This window comes from Leucopleurus acutus (assembly GCF_964270905.1).
Source record: "Leucopleurus acutus genome assembly, chromosome: 3".
Lineage (NCBI taxonomy): Eukaryota > Metazoa > Chordata > Mammalia > Artiodactyla > Delphinidae > Leucopleurus > Leucopleurus acutus.
The window spans coordinates 20,799,267-20,820,043 of NC_139145.1; positions in this window are offsets into that span (position 1 = coordinate 20,799,267).

Sequence of the window (20,777 nt, forward strand, 5' to 3'; positions counted from 1 at the left end):
GGAATAACTTCCAGTACTCATACTGACTACTCTACTGACTTAACTAGCACAAGACACAGAAGCATAAGGACAAAAACCACCTTACAATATAGCCATGTCTTGCACGTCACAGCTCTCAAAGCATGTGCGTTTGAAGAAGAAAAAAAGAACTGAAAAGTACAAAACCAGAAGCTATTCTGTGGAAAATTATTTCAATCATCAGGCATGTGAAAGATAAGTCAAAGATTCAGTTCTCATCAATGCTTAGTCAAAACGGAAATTTTCTTCTGTCAAGAATATACTCCAGGGGCTTCCCTGATGGCGCAGTGGTTGAGAGTCCACCTGCCGATGCAGGGGACACGGGTTTGTGCCCCGGTCCGGGAAGATCCCACATTCCACGGAGCAACTAAGCCGGTGTGCCACAACTACGGAGCCTGCGCTCTAGAGCCCGTGAGCCACGACTACTGAGCCTGCGAGCCACAACTACTGAAGCCTGCGTGCCTAGCGCTCGTGCTCTGCAACGAGAAGCCACCGCAATGAGAAGCCTGTGCACCGCAACAAAGAGTAGCCCCCACTTCCTGCAAGTAGAGAAAGCCTGCGCACAGCAACGAAGACCCAACACAGCCAAAAATAAATAAATAAATAAATAAATAAATAAAAGAATATACTCCATCAACAATGTGTGTAATGGAATGGTGTGAATGAGTAATTTATCAGAATTCCTGTAATGCACAAACCTATAGCAGTACTGAAATCAGTAATGCATTTATAATAGTAAATATTTATGAGGAAGTAATCCATAGAGGTTTTCTCAAAGTTAACAATGAAAATTAATGTGACATTATCAATAATAAATTGTGAAGCTGAAATAAACTTTTCTAAACTATTAATAACTAGAAGCAAATTCTAATCAACCATGTTACAAGAAATCTATGTCTATAAACTACAAAGTTTATTTCTTAAAATTTTATTTTGAAAATATATAAACTGTCGTATGAGGAGGCAGTTAAAGAATATATAGCTAAAAGAGTGGGGGAAAAGTTTTATAGAGACACATCTGGCAGTAATTTTTAAATGTCATTTTTCTAGATTTTGTGACACCTATAGTATTGATATTTGAAAGCATTTAAAAAATTGTAATTTGAAGATTTGCTACTTCCAGGTAGAATAAAATATTTGGAAGCAAAACAACATTTCCACTGAGAAAAACAAAAAAAGCCAAATAAAATAGCCAGCATTCAATCAAAAAGTTCTAGACAAACCAAGAGATAGAATCATATGACTAAAATTCTAAGAAAAGAACAGATAATACAAAAATATTTATATAAGATATTGTGTATCTTTATCAGGAAAAGTCTTTATCAAGAAAAGACTTTAAAATCATCAGAATTAATATTATATTTTATTTGTATATTTATATATAGATATTTATATATTTATATAAAGAACTTAAAGATAAAGCCCTAGTTAAGGCAGTGACAATAGTAGCAGTGGGAGTGAAAAGAAATGGTTATATTCAAGCACATTTTGTCAGGAAAAGTCCAAGATCAAATGTCTGACTGCATACATGGGATGGATAGACAGAGTTGGAAAAATCAAAGTTAACTATAGAGGTTCTAGTGAAGATGGGGTTGCCGTCACCCAACCCAAGGGGCTGCGATCATCCCCAAGGTCTAGGAGACTCAAAGGGAAGGTCATGGTCAGAGGCAAAGTTAATTGGTGGGAAAATAAGACTCCCAGTCTCTCCATCTCCTTCTACCAGTTTTTTTTTTTAACATCTTTATTGGAGTATAATTGCTTTACAATGGTGTGTTAGTTTCTGCTTTATAACAAAGTAAATCAGTTATACATATGTCCCCCTATCTCTTCCCTCTTGCATCTCTCTCCCTCCCACCCTCCCTATCCCACCCCTCTAGGTGGTCACAAAGCACAGAGCGGATCTCCCTGTGCTATGCGGCTGCTTCCCACTAGCTATCTATTCCTTATACCAGTTTTGTTTTTCTGCTCATATACGTAGCAGCATTTCATTCAAGGGGAATGTCATTGATCTGACTGGTCAAATTAAACAACATAGTTCAAGGCATATTTACAGTGGTTAGTTCCTCCACAATTTAGAAAGTCACATTCACAATTTCCCTCTTCCTACGCCGTGGAACACATTGGCCATTCCTCCGAAGTTTCCACTCCACAGAGTGGACCAGAGATGACGTGAGCCCAGAACTGAGAGCTTGGCATGAGATGGTGTCAGCCCCACATAGAGCTCTGGCATAAGTTATAACCCAACCCAGCTCTACAGAGAGCTCTGCATGGAATCCTGGGAGTAAACTCAGCCATAATAATGGGATTCTGTTTTTCATTTGCTTTTCTTCCTTGCTTAACTTTCCCTGGCCACTCTGACAAACAAACATTCAGGCATTCCTGGGCCACTCATTAACTTTATTCCATTTAATCTCATCCAGATTCCCAAGAAAATTACTAACTATAAGGAGGGAAATTTGGAACATGGTGAGTTTTAGATGCCTGAAATATACAGGTCATTGAATCCAGTTAAGTAGCAAATTATCTGGATCTCAAATATGCCAGTAGAATAGCAGACTAAGCTCAATTTAATGTACTCTTACTGGAGACACATGTAAATTCTGGGTCAATTTTGAAAAAGTTGAAAGCACATAGCTGAGATTAAAAGAAAGAAAGGAACACCTGCATGTTTCAGAAAGTAACAGAGAAATTAAATCCAGAGAAAGAAGAGCGGACTGATGTCTGTGGGTTCCGTTCCTTAGTATAGGCCTTATGTAAATAGGGGCTGGAGCTAGAAATCTAACATTACCTTGAGGACAGGAATTTAGACTCAGGATGGAACAATATTGAGAAGTTGGTACAGATATCCTACAGAAATTTCATGAGGAACTGCTTAGTCCATTAAGAGGGCCAAGGGAGGTGGTGAGGAAGATTGATATCTCTTGAAAACCTTCAGGTACAGAAAACATCAACACCTCTGAAAAGTAGGCCTCTCCTTCCCAGCGTTGTGATGGCCAGGTTGTCACTAACCTGTAAGGCCCTGTATGAATCAGAAACTGCAAGGAGAGTAATTCAAAGAAAAACAGATGCAGGATGGGTGTGGCAATAAATCCTAGGACCCTATCAGAAACAAAATTAAAACCACTCTAAAGGGAAATTTTAACAAACCAGAGCAGATATATCCTAACCAGAAGAGAATAATAATTCTGAGGAAGTTACTTTAGTTATTTAAGTAATATTCAATGCATTTCCATGGCCAGGCCCTTTTGAAGAATTCTAAAACATATACAAACAATTCGTTTACATCTTATATATCCCACCATCCAGAGCCAAATTCACTTAAGTACTGTACTGGTGGAAATTGGGCAGCACAGCACTATGGAGACAATTAAAAGGTGTTTACCATCAAAAAACGTCAAGGTAAGAAAGATAATGTCTAATTTTTAATTATCCTGTGGTTTACTGAAGTCTTTTGGAAACCCAAAATAGAGAAAACCTAGGAGGCAATGAAGACTTAAATATTTAGAGATTTATCAACTCATCTATAAAAGCTTTATTAATCTCTTCTTTTAATACCATTTCTGAGAGGTATAAATGTGTCCAGAGATAGGGTTGAAGAAGCCTGAGAGAATTTCAATTGTTTACTATTCTTGGTCAGCTATTAAGACCTTTCAGGAGCATCTTGATTTTCATGGCATCATCCAACAAAAAGCAGGATATTTTACAGAAAGTCCTGGTCCACTTTTTGGCTTGCTTTTGTGTTTATGTTTTTGGTTTTCTCACATTGGGCGGTACATTAGGCTACCTATTGCATACTCCCTCATTCATGCATGCATTCATTCAAACAATATTTACTGAGTTGAGATATTTAATTAACACCCAATAAATGATGTTTAGATGAATGAATGAGCTTTTTATCAAAGTAAGTGTAAGTTCTGAGAAAAATTACAGAATGTATGATCCCAGCCCCACAAAAGCGTATAATTGTGTTGAGGATATAACATATGCTGGTGAAATAACTAATATATCATATTGGACAGTCTCTAAGTTCAAACATGAGTTTTTATAAATAATCAGAGCCTAAGGAGGACAAAGAAGGGACAGTTCATTATGGGTTGAATCTATCAATAAATGTACATTTCAGATGAGATTTGAGATTGACCTTAAAGAAAGAAGAGGACTTAGATATATGAACAGAGAACAAAAAAGGCATGGTGATGCATGTGCATAGATAGTGTGGCCAATATTTATGTTCTTCATTAAAGATAGTCAGAGATAACCCAAATGTAACTGTTCCCATGGGTCCATTCTCAGTATCCAAACAAAACGGCAAATCCTATCTTAGTAAAACTAATGAAAAACACAGTGTTTAACAAAGACATTGTGAAGGAAAGGGGGAGAGAAAGGCTTGCGTCCCATACCACACAACAAAACTTATTTAATTATTTGTTTCATTTTCTCCCTCTGAAAATTTCCTCTCCCTCTCTCTGTACGTCTCTCTTCTCCCACATCCGGCCACACTCTACCAGCCACCTTTCCAGATCTTTCCAGAACTCTCCATCCTAGTTTCATTATGCCACAAGTTAAACATCTCACAGGTCTCCAGGATGCATCCTCATCACTTATTCCACAAAGACAAACAAAGGACACTTCTCAGGATCACGTTTCTTGGAAGGAAGAAGTGACAAGGAGTGATTATAAATAATATAAGGTGGAGAGCAGTGACTTAAAATACCATTTTTCCTCTTAGAATGTGAATACAGGGAACTTTGGGAAACTAGAAAATCTAGAAAGGATTCATTGATAATTATTTATTTTCAATGAATAAAATAAAATGTAATAATACGGCTAAACTCTGACAGATTAACTTTTTCAAAAGTTGCTTTCACACACCTTCACTATTGGGATGTTTGATAAACACATCTTTCTTCTATCTTTGCAGATACTGGCACCAAACTTCCAAACAGTAAGAACCTTCCCATAAGTCCCTTGCCAGGCAAGATTAAGGTATAACGATCCAAACAGATTTTTGAAGAAGATAACTGGTTGAAAGCACAGGAAAAGAGCTGGGTTTCTCTTTTTCAACAGTCACATAATGAGTAATGTGGGAATTGGTTTACAAAGTCTCTCTCCATGAGGGGCTAAGGTTAAGATTGGAACTTCTGAGGCCAGAAGAGCAAAATAACTACAACAACACACATATTTTCAAGAGCCGTCCTTTGGATGTGAGGGACTGATTTTTCCCACTCTTTTTTCAGCAGCCCAACTGGTGTCTTTATTAAATGACATAAGAGAATACAGTGTGGCCAAGAAGGCTTAGATTTCCTTAGCCCCAAGTCAGATATTCTCAAGTGACTGTCCACTCAAATTAAAAAGAGAGATTTACAAGAGGAAACTGGATACAACTGAGTGTACTTTAATTTCAGCCCTTTACCTGAATGTTTTGTTTTGTTTTCAGTTCTCCACTGAAGTTGCCTACATTAATATATTTTTAAAAACATTTCCTTACGTTGAAGTATTCATTCAGTATATTCATTTACTATAATTGAGAAAAGCCAAATGACTTAGGCAAATTCATTTCTAAATTGCCACAGCAGTGTATTGTGAACTAAATGACACCTGGCAGTTCTTTACTCAGATACTAACTCAATTAGAATGCAGAACAAGGATACCTACCCATTCAGGGAAGGAAAGGTCACTTAGCCTCTGTAGCTGTCTTAGGTCTCTTATCATCACAGTAACAAATTGAAGACTGAAAACCATACGATCATCTCAATAGATGCAGAAAAAGCTTCTGAAAAAATTCAATATCCATTCATGGTAAAAACTCTCCAGAAAGTGGGCATAGAGGGAACATACCTCAACATAATAAAGGCCATATATGACAAGCCCATAGCTAACATACTCAATGGTGAAAAGCTGAAAGCATTTCCCCTAAGATCAGGAACAAGACAAGGATGCCCACTCTCACCACTTTTATTGAACAGAGTTTTGGAAGTCCTAGCCACAGCAATTAGACAAGAAAAAATAAATAAATAAAAGGACTCCAAAATGGAAAGGAAAAAGTAAAACTGTCACTGTTTGCAGATGGCATGATACATAGAAAATCTGAAAGACACCATCAAAAACCTATTCGAGCTCAAACATGAACTTGGTAAATTTGCAGGATACAATAGATTTCTATATATAAATTTTGTATTTCTATACACTCACAGTGAACTATCAGAAAGAGAAATTAAGGAAACAATCCCATTTACAATCGCATAAAAAAGAATAAAATACATAAGAATAAACCTGCCTAAGGAGGTAAAAGACGTGTACCCAGGAAACTATATGACACTCATAAAAGAAATGAAAGATGACACAAACAGCTGGAAAGATATACCATGGTCACAGATTGGAAGAATTAATATTGTTAAAATGACCATCATACCCAAGGAAATCTACGGATTCAGTGCAGTCTGTATCAACATATCAAGGGCATTTTTCACAGACCTAGAACAAATAATTTTAAAGTTTGTATGGAAACACAAAAGATCCTGAATAGCTAAAACAGTCTTGAGAAAGAAGAACACAACTGGAGGAATCATGCTCCCTGGCTTCAGACTGTGCTACAAACCTACAGTAATCAAAACAGTATGGTACCGGCACAAAAACATCCATCACTGGAACAGAATAGAGAGCCCAGAAAGAAACCCATGCACTTATGGTCAATGAATCTATGACAAAGGAGGCGAGAATATGCAATGGAGAAAAGTCTGGGCTTCCTTAGGGATGGTTTCATCAATTAATTTGTTTTCTTAAATGGACCATACTTTTCCATGTCTTTGTATACCTTGTGAGTTTCTTGGTTGAACATTTGGCTTTCAAATATTATAATGTGGTGTCTATGGAAATCAGATTCTCCCACTTTCCCAGGGTCTTCTGGGCTTTTGATTGTTGAAGGCTGTAGTAGTCTGTTTGTTTAGGGACCTTTCCAAACTAGTTTTGCAATGAGTGTACTCCTTATCGTATGTAGGCACTGAAGTCTCTGTTCCTTTAGTTCATGTTTAGCTAATGTTTTGACAGAGATGTCCTTGAATTCCTGCACCTAAGACAAACAAAAACAAATATACACAAGCACATCCACATGCACACTCAAAACCACACACCTCTCCCCATTGTGCAGATTGCTGGATCACTCCTTCAACGTTTAGCTGACCTGCACTGAGGTCAGGGCTCAGCCCATGGTAAAAGCTTAGAGACTCCTATGGTGTTTTCAGAACATGCATCTGATCTTGAGTATGCATGTGGTTTTCTTAATTTCTCTGGACACATGTGTACTTTTTGTATGTTCTAAGTTCCCAAAGAATCTCCCCCAACTTTTGCTCCTGCATCTTATGTGGTCTATTGTATTTCAATGCACAATCTTCTGCCCCAGCCATCTGTGCTTTGTTAGTTCACCTTGCACTTTTTTTGAGCAATGACCGCTGCTTTTCCAGACTGTGTTCCAGGTTAGCTAAGACAGAGATAAGCATCTTGTGTCAGTCCTTCAGGTAGCTCCCAGACAGGTTAGAACAAATACACATAATAATCCGAGAGTATGGTCTCTTCTGCTCCCTCCTGAAGCAGGATTGAGGGTCCCATACTAGGAATGGTCTGCTGCTACTTTAAGACTATCACTGCATTAAGACCCCACCACTTTAAGACCATCACTACACTAACAGTAGATGGGGCAAGGGCAAGTAAAAATGCCACAAAGCTTTCCTGCCATTTTCAAATTGCCTCTTCCCTGGTTCAGTATGTGTTTGGTTGCTGTAAATCTTTGCCTGATTTCAGGACTAAGAGAAACTCAAGGAACGCCACAACAAGAAACAGTATAATCAAACTCTCAGATGCCGAAAGACAGAGAAAGAATCTTTACTCCCAAAGGAGAAAGAAAAAACAAATTTGTTACAAAGCAGGGATCCTCAAAAAGATTCATAGCTAATATCCTATCTGAAACCACGGAAGAGGCCAGACATATTTAAAGTGCTGAAAGAAAAAAATTGTCCACCAAGAATTCTATATTTGGCCAAACTGGTTTCAAAACTTAGGGAGAAATTAACACATTCCCAGATGAACAAAGGCTGAGGGCGTTTGTTTTACAACTTCCTAACACTGCCCTATGACAAATGCTAAATTGAACCTTCAGGTTGAAATGAAAGGACACTAGAAAGCAACTCGAAGCTGTATAAAGAAACAGAAATCTCCATGGGCAGATACTAAAGCCAGTATTGTGCTACTGGCTTGTAACTCTACTTTTTATTTCTTACATGATTGAAAAAACAAATGCATAAAATAATCATAAATCCATGTTATTGGGCTCACAAAATATAAAGGTGTAATTTGTGACAACAATAATGTAAGGAGGAGGAATGGAACTGTAGAGGAACAGAGTTTCTGTGTGCTATTGAAGTTGGTTTCAATTCAAATGATATTGGTTGAACTTTAGAAGGGTGAATGTAATCTTCTTGATAACCACAAAGAAAATATCAATAGACTATATGCAAAAAGAAATGAAAAAGGAATCAAGAGTTCACTACAAGAAAATCGGCTAAGCACAGAAGAAGTCAGTAATGGAGTAAATGAAGGGCAAAAAATGCGTAAGACATACAGAAAACAACCAGGAAACAGACAGAATTAAGTTCTTCCTCATCAGTAATTTTTGAAAAAGTGGATTAAGCTCTCCAATAAAAAGATAAATATTGGCAGAATGGACTTTAAAAACATCCATAATCCAAGTATATGCTGTCTGCACAAAACTCACTTGATTTCAAGAGACACAAGTTGGTTGAAAGTTAAAGCACAGAATAAAATATCCCATGCAAATAGTAACAAAAAGAAAGAAAGAGAGAGAGAAAAAAAGGGAGGAAGGAAGGAAGGAAGGAAGGAAGGTAGATCTGGGATGGCTACGTTAATATCACACAAAATAAACTTTAAATCAAAAACTATCACAAGAGGAAAAGGAGGCCACTATATGTTGATAACAAGTGCAATCTATCAAGAAGATATAACAACTATAAACATATATGTACCAAACATCCCCCAAGTATGTGAAGCAGACATTGACAGAATTGAAGGAAGAAATAGATAGTTCTAAAATTATAGTTGGAGATCAATACCTTGCTTTCAATAATGGATAACACATCTAGACAGAAGATCAGTAGAGAGGTAGGGGGACCGAATAACACATTTAACCAACTAAACCTAACAGCCATATATAGATCACTCCACTCAACAACAGAATACACATTTTTCTCAAGTACACATGGAACATTCTCCAGGAAAGACCATATGTTACGCCACAATACAAGTACCAATACATTTTTAAGAAACTGAAATCATACAAAGTATCTTCTTTAGCCACAGTGAAATGAAGGTAGAAATCAATAACAGAACCATTGGTAGCCATTTCCCATCATGCCTGCCACACATGATATAAAGCAATGAAGGGAAAAACATACTTGACCATTTAGAAAAGTAGGAAAGAGGACATACCATTGACACAGAGTGTGTGCTGTTTCCCGTTGTCAGGGATAGAAATAAATTAGCATCATTTATTCATTAGTGTGTTAATTTCTTGGTCAATCATTGCGCAGCCAGTGTTTCTGCCTGATGGGAAGATTTCCTATACTCAGTGTTGACTGGAGACAACCTTGAAAGAGACATTTAAAAGGATTATACTGTGATGGGCCTAGCAGTACCCTTCCTCCTATGCCAGTATTTAGGCTGGGGTATTTCCATGCAGTGTGTACAATCGTAGGCCCCAGGTCACCAGAATTTAGTTGGATTCGTTTTGTTAATACATTCCCTCAGTACTTTGTCTTTTATTTCACTGTTGCATTTACTTCATTCTTTATTATCACTGCGAAACAACTGTTTCCTGTTCAGATGCCAGAAAGTGGGTATCAATACCTCCTGAGTTTTACACATCACAGATCTGTTTTACATATCAGAGACAGAGACAGCAACTATTTCCAATGACTTTGAGACATGCTTTGAACATGTGATTAACATGTGGAGTGCTGAAATGTGTGTCGAGCTCATTATACTTGCTCTAAAAGGTTTCAAACTGCAAAGATTTAAAAATCTTTATCTTTGAATAGTTTTCCTGTGCTGTCCCTTTGTGTCAGACTGTTAATGTGCAGTCTGGCACCTTCAAATAATGTGGCTTTGTAACCAATTATTTACATGTTTTATCCACAGAGAATCTTTTTTTTTTTAATAAATTTATTTTTTTTTGGCTGTGTTGGGTCTTTGTTGCTGCACATGGGCTTTCTCTAGTTGGGGCGAGTGGGGGCTACTCTACATTGTGGTGTGCGGGCTCCTCATTGCTGTGGCTTCTCTCGTTGCGGAGCACGGGCTCTAGGCGCTGGAGTTTCAGTAGTTGTGGCACGCGGGCTTCAGTAGCTGTGGCTCATTGGCCCTAGAGCACAAGCTCAGTAGTTCTGGCGCACGGGCTTAGTTGCTCCGCGGCATGTGGGATCTTCCCAGACCAGGGCCCGAACCCATGTCCCCTGCACTGGCAGGAGGATTCCCAACCACTGTGCCACCAGGGAAGTCCCCACACAGAGAATCTTAAGGTCAAAATATACAACTCGATTAACTACACTTCCTCCTGTTCACATTTCCCTCATATCTTCTTCATCTTCTGTCTATGTTTCCTTGGCCCTGTTTATATTAAGTGCTTTTGCCATTATATTTGATTGTCTGTATTCCGGTGAGTTACCACAATGCTTTATGAGACATGGTAGGATATAAATGCATTTAAGTTATATATATATATATATATATATATATATATATATATATATATATATGTAGTTTGCTTGAGTGCAGTGTTTTTTGTTTTCTGTACTGAATTCATTAGCATGGGTCGGTATAAAATTTAGCATAGGTCAATATGTAATTTGTAAACTAATAAGGTCTTAAAAGTGAGGAATTAAGTCTTTTAAATTTAATTATTTACTGTAAAGAGCAGAATAGCATACATAAACAGGTGCCTAAGGAAAATTTGTATTCTAATATGGAACTCTCATGAACACCTATTTTTTTTTCTTTTAATGGTATGATAGTAGGCCATTTGATTATTTCTATTTTTATGGCTTTAACTTCAGAACAATGAAATATTCGTAAATTTTAAAAAGTATTTCTCTTTATTTGATGCGGCTGGGATACTGGAGAAATGAAAGGTCAAACACCTATTGAGGAATCCATACTTGTCTATACATTGTGTACTTTTATTTCAATAACTGATTTAAAATTCCTAAAAGGATGCTATAATAAGTTATTATGCCATTTTACACACTGAATTAAGTGAATTTCAGGGAGGTATGAAACTTGCCTAAGGTTATCCAGCTGCCAAGCGGTAGGAGTGAGAATTAAATCCAGGTATACCTATCGCCAAAGTTTCTGCTCATCTCTTTACATCATCCACTTTTAATAGCCAATGCTTTCCTGCTTACAAATATGACTGAGGTTTCCAGACAGTCAACATTCCTTTGTAATCAGATAGAAAAATTACTGTTGATTCTCTAAAGACATATTCCTTTTCCATTAAGTGACTTTAGTTGTTCAAATGATACTTCTAGACAGTAGTAATCATACAGTTGGGGACTAAGAACAGAACTCAGGGATGTGTCTAGCAGTCAGTAAAGACCAACTGGGCTCACTGATGATATTACGGTCATTTCCTCTAGACTAACATAAGCTTATTAATAAGACCCTAATAATTCACAGTACTGCCCTTGCCTGATTGTTTGTTCTTCTCCCTCTATCACTCTCTCTTTCCCCATATTATTATTATTTTTGGCAATTTTTGGTGAATTAAATTCAGGGATTAGTATTCAGGAGTACTAGTCACAAAAGCAGAGAATCTTAGCTCACACCAAAGGAAGAAAATAGAGAAAAAGTATAAATTATATGAATACACACACATACACACATGCGCCAACTATATGCTGCACTTCTCCAAAATCTATTCGGTATCTGCACATTTACTGTATATTAGCAGTAAGACCAGAAATGAGCGTAACGCTCTGTTTACAAGGCACAGAAAACAGACCCAAATATGGAAATTACTAGCAATGAGAATGGGGAAGAAAGACTACAACAAGGAATGTAGATGATATTTTTGTTTCCTAGCTATGATGCCAAATATTGAACTTTCAACTGGAGACAAGGAGGCCATAAAAAGTTGTATTAGTTTCCTAGAGCTGCCATGACAAAGTACCAGAGACTGAGGAGGTTAAACAACAGAAATTTACTCACTCACAGGTCTAGAGGCTAGAAATCTGACGTAAGCTGTCAGCAGGATTGATTTCTTCTCAAGTATCTCTTCTTGGTTTGTAGATGCCATGTTTTCCTTTTGTCTTCACATGGTCTTCTCTCTGTGCATGTCTGTGTCCTAATATTTTCTTTTTATAAGGACACCAGTCATATTGGATTAGAGCCCACCCATTTGACCTCATTTGACCTCAGTTACCTATTTAAGAGGCTTATCTCCAAATACAGTCATATTACGAGGTATTGGGGGTTAAGACTTCCACATATTAACTTGAGCAGGCCACAATTCAGCTGATAATAGAAGATAAGAGTAATTTAAGCAAGTAAGTAACTACTGTTTACAGTGAGTTGCTTAAGGATATGAATTTACTCAAGAAGAACAAGAAGAAATTACATAACACTGTACGTTATACAAAGATATTAAATTAATCATCATAACATCCTGTGAGATGGGCATTAAATTAGACTAAGCAAGATGAAGCAACTTATCCAGAATTGTATAGTTGGTACTCTCCAGAATTTAAACCAGGTATTTTCCCACTTCCATTCCACATTATATATTCCTTTCATTATTTGAAATGAATTTTGAGTCTTCATTTTGCTTAGTTTCTGAAGTTATATGGGGATAGAATGGAGTTGGATATTTTCAGTGACATTCACACATGGGGAAGGAAATTGAGTGCAGAAGCTTCAGCAATGTTTCCATGGAGAACACTAACAACAGAACCAGAAACACCGTTATCCTTTTGGTTCAGTGATCTTTCCTGAAGCACTACAAGAATCAATTTTAAGAAGCCCAGTGTTTTCCAAACTTTCACCAATGGGCTCTGTAGGGTCCTCTAACAGTATCTAAGAGACTAACTAGTTTCACATCCCAAGCCACTTAAGACAAGGAGTTCTGATTGTTCTCTGTGAGGAAATCAAGTGACAATCATAGCTGGTGATTTAGGATAGTTTCTTCAGGGCCCAGGCAAAACCTAATACACAGTAATCATCATTGTTAACTGCATCTTTGACAAGGATTAATCAGGTATCAAAGAGGTCTATAAATTGGGAGAAATTATGATCAAAGAGAAACATAGACTACAGATATTTAATTAATGCTCAATTTTTTATGAGTTTAACTTTGGTTAACCTAATTTTCCTTCTTCTAGACAATTTCCAATTCGTCTCCACAAAGAGACCAGAATAATCACCTTCCAATACAAGATTTATTGTGTTGCTTTAATTTAAAGCATACAGTGACTTCTACATTCACTCCACCAAGTTTTGCCAGGAGAGAAAAGGAGACGTTATATTTTGTCTTGAATTAGATATGCCACCATACTTGACTTAGCTCATCCTACTGGAAGCACTTTGAGGGCAGATTCTACAGTCTTGTCTTACATTCTCTACGGAATCAAGCCAAGGGAATCACACACAGTTACAGCTGGAAAAACATTTGTTCTGGGTTAATACTTTTAGCCTTTACCACCAAGACTTTATCACCAAGACCTATCTTTACAGTCTCGAAACAGGAGACCTTCTTGCCTTCCCTTTTCATATTGACTAGGAAGGTAAAGGGAAGAACTGAGAAGTACCCAAAGTCAGCTAGCAGCCAGCACAGATAAATCATCGGTGGAGATAGTGTTTCTTTCAAAAGATATAAACATAAGAGGAAGTCCTAGTGTTTGAAACAACTGTGCATAATAAAATTCCATGAAAACCTAGAAATCCAGATGCAGATCAGTAACATATTGGTTAAATAAGCTGTTATGTTCATGCAATGGACATGTGTACATACATTAAGAAGAACGAGATACTCTTCTATGAGATTCTCTTTTCACTGAACTCATCAGTGCTGCAAACACAATGTTACATAATACTTTTTCTTTAACATTATATCAGGCATCCTCATCTTGTCCTGCATTTATTGCCAGTGTTACTAAAGTCTATCACTTACCTCTTTCTCTTTTAGACATATAATTTCTTCTTATTTTGGAAGCATTCATCAATCCCTATTTTACTCTTTCTTTTAAATTACAAATGAATATTGAATTCTATAAAATATCTTTTGGGGGATATTTCAAGTGATTGTATACTTTTGCTCTCCTTTGACCTTGTTATATGGTAAATTATATTTTGTTATTTTACATTATGCTATTTATTACATATTGTCTTGTTTACTAATGACACTTATTATATTATAATTACATTATTTTTAAGGTAGCATTTTGTTTTAGATAGACAAAACAACCAGTGGAATAGGAAGCATCTTAAAATTAGATGCAAGAGCATAAGGGAATTGAGATTAAAATAAAATTCACGTTTTGGATCAGCAGCAAAAATTATTCAACAAAAGTGGGAAAATATGGCTATCATAGAATTACTAAATTCTAGATACAGCAACCAGTTAAAAGTTAAAAAATAATGAAAGTGTAAAAGTATCAGAAACCTGGGAGACTTGAAATAAATTATTCATGAGGAATACCTTTCTAAGATACAAAGAAAAAAGGATACATTTAATTATATAAGAATTAAAATTTTCCTCATGGCAAAATGCACTACAAAGGTCAGAAAACAAGCAAAAGAAATTGGGAAATATATTTAGAAATGGATATGCCTTCTGTACAATTTTTGAGAGAAGCACATGTTTCTTTTTCCTCTAACCTGTTATGTGGGTATTAATCTATAATGTAAGTGCATGGTTCCTTTCCTTTAACCTGTAATGTGAGATTTAATCTATATGGTAAGTGCATGGTTCCTTTCCTTTCATCTGTAATGTGAGTGTCAACATCGGGCACTGCTTCCAAGCACAGACTTTGGATGTTCCTGTACTGGTCCCGTCACTGACCATCCACAAAAACTTACAAATGTTGCTTTACTTTCCTGGGGGTTAGAGTCTTAACTAAGAAATGGAAGCAAAATAGAACTTTCCCCCAGGGATGATAGAAGGTTTAAAGGAGTAAATATGTAAGTGACTTGGCACAGTGCCTAGTACAAGAGAGATCAATATAAGTACTTCCCAATTTGTTAAAGAGACACATGAAAGAAATAAAATGTGGTGATTTCAATCTATTGATATATATTCTTGACATTAAACTACATTGGATGACCTAACTTGCTCGTGCTTTTTCTTACTCTAGTGAACTTGGGTAGCTAATATCATAGTTTAAAATTTTTCCTTTTATATTTACAAGTAAATTTGACCTGTAAATTTCTTTTTCCTTACAGTCCTAATCTATTTTCAGTATTAGGATTATATAGACTTCATAAGATGAATAAAGGAGCATTCTTCCTTTGCTACTCCCTAGAAGTTTTTCTTTGTTAATATTGATGTTATCTGTTTAACAGAAGTTTGATAGAATTCACCTCCCAAATGATCTGGCCGGGTCTGGTATTTTCTTGGTGAAAGCTTGTAAACTATTGACTTAATTCCTTTACTGGTGTAAGAACTCCAGCTACAAATTTCCTCTTGTGTCAGTTTTGGTAAACTTTAGGAGCTAGGAAATTGTCCACTTTACAGAAATGTTCAAATTTACTGGCATTTCATATATTCTCTGTTTGTACTCTCTGCTATAACATTGTCCTGATTCTTTCTGTATATTGTTTACTTACGTTTTTGTTTTGCTTAATCAAAGTTTGTTTTTTTAAATCTTTTCAAAGAATATTCTTTGACTTACTAAATCACCTCAATTTTATACTTTCTTCTGTTTTATTAAGTTCTGCTCATATCTTTACTGTCTATTTTTCTATGTTCTCAGGGTTTATTGTTTTACTCTTCTGATGTCAATTAAAACACTTGGTTATTAATTTTAATAAATCTTTTGACTTATAAACAGTTGAACTTTTTGAAGGTTCCAGCTTAGTTGTACGTATCTAAGGGTCAGCTCCTCCTCATAGTTGCTGGCCTAAGGCTTAGTTCACCCTATAGCCATGTATATATTGACATTTTTTCCCCTCGACTTTCTGTGTTTTGCTACTTCTCACTTCTCTTTTCAGAGAAGCCCTTTGAAATACCTTTAACTTATTTTACAGCCAGTAAGTCTTTAAAATACTGTGTATTTTTTAAGATAAATCAACTTATATAATTAGGCAGGAAATCTGACCTGCCATATTTTTAAAAACAGCATAATTTCACTCTTCTCCACGATTAATCTGCTGTATTACACGACCTTCAAGTTTTTAGCTTTAACAATGACATGTACTCTAAAAATGTTTGAAAGATCCTACTCAGTCTTTTAAAACATCCTTGCTCCTTGTTTCAGTTCTAGTTTTATGTATATTTTCTGCCTGGCACCTGATTATTCCAACATCTGATGGATGGCCTTGGGAATCTAATTCTGCTATTGATTGGTTTTGCTGATTCTCTCCACTTGTAGCTGATTTCTTCATTATTGTGTAAATTTAGATCATGAGCTCACGTTTAGCTAAACTTTATCTGTGGGAATGCTATAGGCCTGTGTTGAAGGTCTACCTCTCCAGAAAAGGTTTAGTTTTGTGTTTGGAATACCACCGATTTGGGAGCATTGTAAGTTAATTTCTTAGCTTCTGTTTGCAAGACCGCAAATAAATTTGCAACCCAAACACTGTGAACACAGATCTGCGGTTCAGAATTCTCAAGATTTCCTACCTGTTTCCTACCCAGAGCAGAGGCCAAGAGAATTTGCTCTTAGTCTCCCTTTGCCAGCAGATATTTTTTTCTCCTGGCACACCCTTTCATTAAAGGTGAAGCCAGGGATAGATAGCTTTAGTTCTAACTTCCCATCTAGTAGGGATGGAGTCTTACCTCCTGCCTCCCATGTGGTCATGGCCATTTAAAAACAAGTCTCTATACCAGGTGTGTCATTCAACTACGGCCTGTATTCCAAATCCAGACAGTTGCCTATTTTTTATGGCCTATGAGCTATGAATAATTTTCATGTTTTAACTGGTAACATTTTAAATGGTTACCTAAGTACCTAAATAATATCCTCAATTTTGCCTCTTTGGTCTACAAAGCCTAAAATATTTGCCATTTGGCTCCATAAAAACAGGAGTTCCAGCTTCTGTTCTAAGCTATCAAGATCTTCAATCCACTCTTAATAGAGCTATAACTCTCACACATGGACCACCCTTCCTTCATGGGTCCTGCACATTTCGACTGCACACTTCCAAAATCAACCACGCACTTAAAAATAAGTTGTGTACATTTAACCTAGCATACCTAACCCTTTTCTTTTAGGAGAGTTTTTCAAGTAATCTTGCCCACCGTATTCTTCAGAACTTCATTAATAATGGCAAAAAACTGGGCTTACCTGGTGGCGCAGTGGTTGAGAGTCCGCCTGCCGATGCAGGGGTCACGGGTTCGTGCCCCGGTCCGGGAAGATCCCACATGCCGTGGAGCGGCTGGGCCCGTGAGCCATGGCCACTGAGCCTGTGCGTCCGGAGCCTGTGCTCTGCAACGGGAGACGCCACAACAGTGAGAGGCCTACGTACCAAAAAAACAAACAAACAAAAAACAAAAAAAGGCAAAAAATTAAAACAACTTAACATTCAACAAAAATGGGAAATGCTCATAACAATTATAGAAGCACATACAGAAGAAAACTATAAACTGTTATTGAAAGAGTGAGACATGACTTTTTATTCTTGGAGAACTATGTTTATTTAGGTCCCTTTTGTTTAAATAAGTATATTTCTGTGTATGTATGTATACAGTCATGTATTTATATACACATACATTATTTGTATGATATATTTATATAAACATATGAAATACATACCTATACACATACCTTTGATTTATATTTGTATACATACACAGGAATATAATTATATATTATATTTTTATATACATTGAACTGAAAACTGGTAGTATACATATATATCATGTATAAACGTGTGTCTATGTGCATGTGCAGAAAAGCAGGTTGAGAGATATGGAAGCATGAGTTAGACAGGGTTCAAGATTTTAAAAGTAGTTATGTGTAGGTAGTGAGGTTAAGGCCCATTTGATTGAAAATATTGCATATTTTTACATCAATTGTTATGATGACCAGATTCCTATGTAAATAAAATTATAATTAGCTATACATACTCGTATGTGTAATGTATAACCAAAAGATATATAGTTTTATATATGTATTATATTTATATTATATAATACAATTATACTAATACATTATATATTGTGTTATATAGAATATATTAACTATAGTGTATTATATCAGATAATAATAATTATATATTTATATATTATGATATAATTGTTTTATAATCAATATTACAGGATATATCATATTAATATTATGAACATATTAACGATATAAATACATTTCATTACTCATATATTTTGTCTATAATATATGCTAGGCAAAAAAATATATTAATATAATACATAATTGTTATACACTAATATAAATATTAGTATATTACATTTATACATCAATATAATATTTAATATTGGTATATTTATATTATTTTTAATATATACATAGCTAATGCTCTTTAAAGCCATCTGCTACAAGTAGAATAAGACCAGGAGTATGGCCAAAGCAAATTGTAAAAATATTAGATTACTTATATTCATTTATATGTCATTTTCCTGGAATCTGCATCTGGCTACTAGAGAGGACACACAGCAAAATCAACAAAAAGTGCCCAGGACATAGGATCCTTTCTTCATTGGAACCTCAAAGGAAACACAGTGCTATTTAGTCCCCCTTCAAAGAGCCAAGAACAAACCTTGAAGCACCCAGTAAAAGCCAATTCAAACAAAAAAGCTTTTCCACTTAAACTGGAAAACGTTAAGTTCCCAAGAGACCCCCTACATCAACCACTGAAGCTCATTTGGCAGTAAAAACAATAATGTTCACCGAACAACAAGAAACGCAAAACAATAGGTGTTTTACCAAAAACACAAAAAAGCAGCTAATTAGTGTCTTTCCTGTTTGAGAGAAGGGGGTGGGAAGTGGGCAGAAGACCTCATAGGAAAGATAAAAAGAAAAGGAAAAGGAAAATAACAGTTTCCAGTTTGACACTCAAGCTGTCTTCTGCATCCATTTCGTCAAGACCACCAAGTCAATGTGGAGGCTTTTTCCTCCTTCCCTTTTCTTTTCATGAGACCGATCACAACCAGCACTGCAGATTCCATCCAATTAAGGAATGCTGTTGCCTACAGGTGTGAATGAGCTGTGAGTAAAGTACTGAAATAGAGGACACCTAAAGTGAAACGATTTCATGAATGTCCACGTGGCTGAGCAGCAAGTTAACCTTTCATAGATGTGCTAAAGAAGAAGAGTTGGGTTTTATTTTATTTACTTTTCCCTGGACTGTGTTGAATGACTATCATCGACAAGTTCAGGCTACTTTTTGCTGAGGATTAATGCACTGGGAGAGCTGAGAGAACACTGAACAGTAGAGCTGTCTTTTTCTTGACCAGTTCACCTTAGTTTCCCAAAGTCTAAGTCTTTCCCTAATTCTTTCTCCTTTTTATTGTAGTAAAATGAACATAACACAAAATTCACCATTTTGATCATTTTACAATTCACTGTACCATTCAGTGGAATTTACTACTGTCACAATGTTGTGCAACTATCACCACTGTCCAACTACAAAACATTTTCATCACCCCAAGAGGAAACATACACCCATTTTGAGGAGTCATTCCCTATTTCCCTCTCTTCCAAACCCCTGGAAACCACTAATGTATAATATTTTCCGTGTGTATGGATTTGCCACTGCTGGACATTTCATATAAATGGAACCATACAATATAGAGCCTTTCGTGCCTGACTTCTTTCACTTAGTTGCATCCATGATGTAGCATGTATCAGTAATCCATTCACTTTTATGGCTGAATTGCCTGATCCTGTTTTCTTCATACTGTTTGAATACAAAATTTAAAATAAGTTGAGAATGAAGCTCTGTTTTAAGGGCACATCTACGAGGCCAATTCTTTTAAAGAAGGTGAAAAGGGAGATATTGTTGTGAAATGATAATCGTTGAGAAGCCTCAGCCAATTTGATAATGAAAAGTTTGGGAAATGTTGCAAAAAATTATCTGCTTTATATTAAAAGCCTTTTAAGCAAGGATTCAGGAGATTGTCTTTTTCTTGCAGGTAACTTAAATGAGTCAGAAGGAAATAACTGCGCTTTAAAACAGATTTTGAAAGGATTCTATTTATTCTTAATAGACGAATGGGAGTACAGGTAGTTCACATCCAATATGGACTCCCTGTGCAAACACTGTTTATCGTTTTAGCCACCACTATCGAATTATATTTCTTGAGAGTAAGGCAGCTCAATTCCTACATATTACTTTTTTTCCTGCATATTACTTTTTAAAATTCATCTATCAAATTATCAAATTCATCAATCCATTAATACAGTATAAACAAGAGATGTTCATGTTTCAGTGCAGTTCAAATATCAGGTATAAAGAACCACCAGCAAGAAAAATAATCCTATATCTCTTGCCAGAATGTGGTCAGCTCTGGGGTGCTTTGCTAGCTG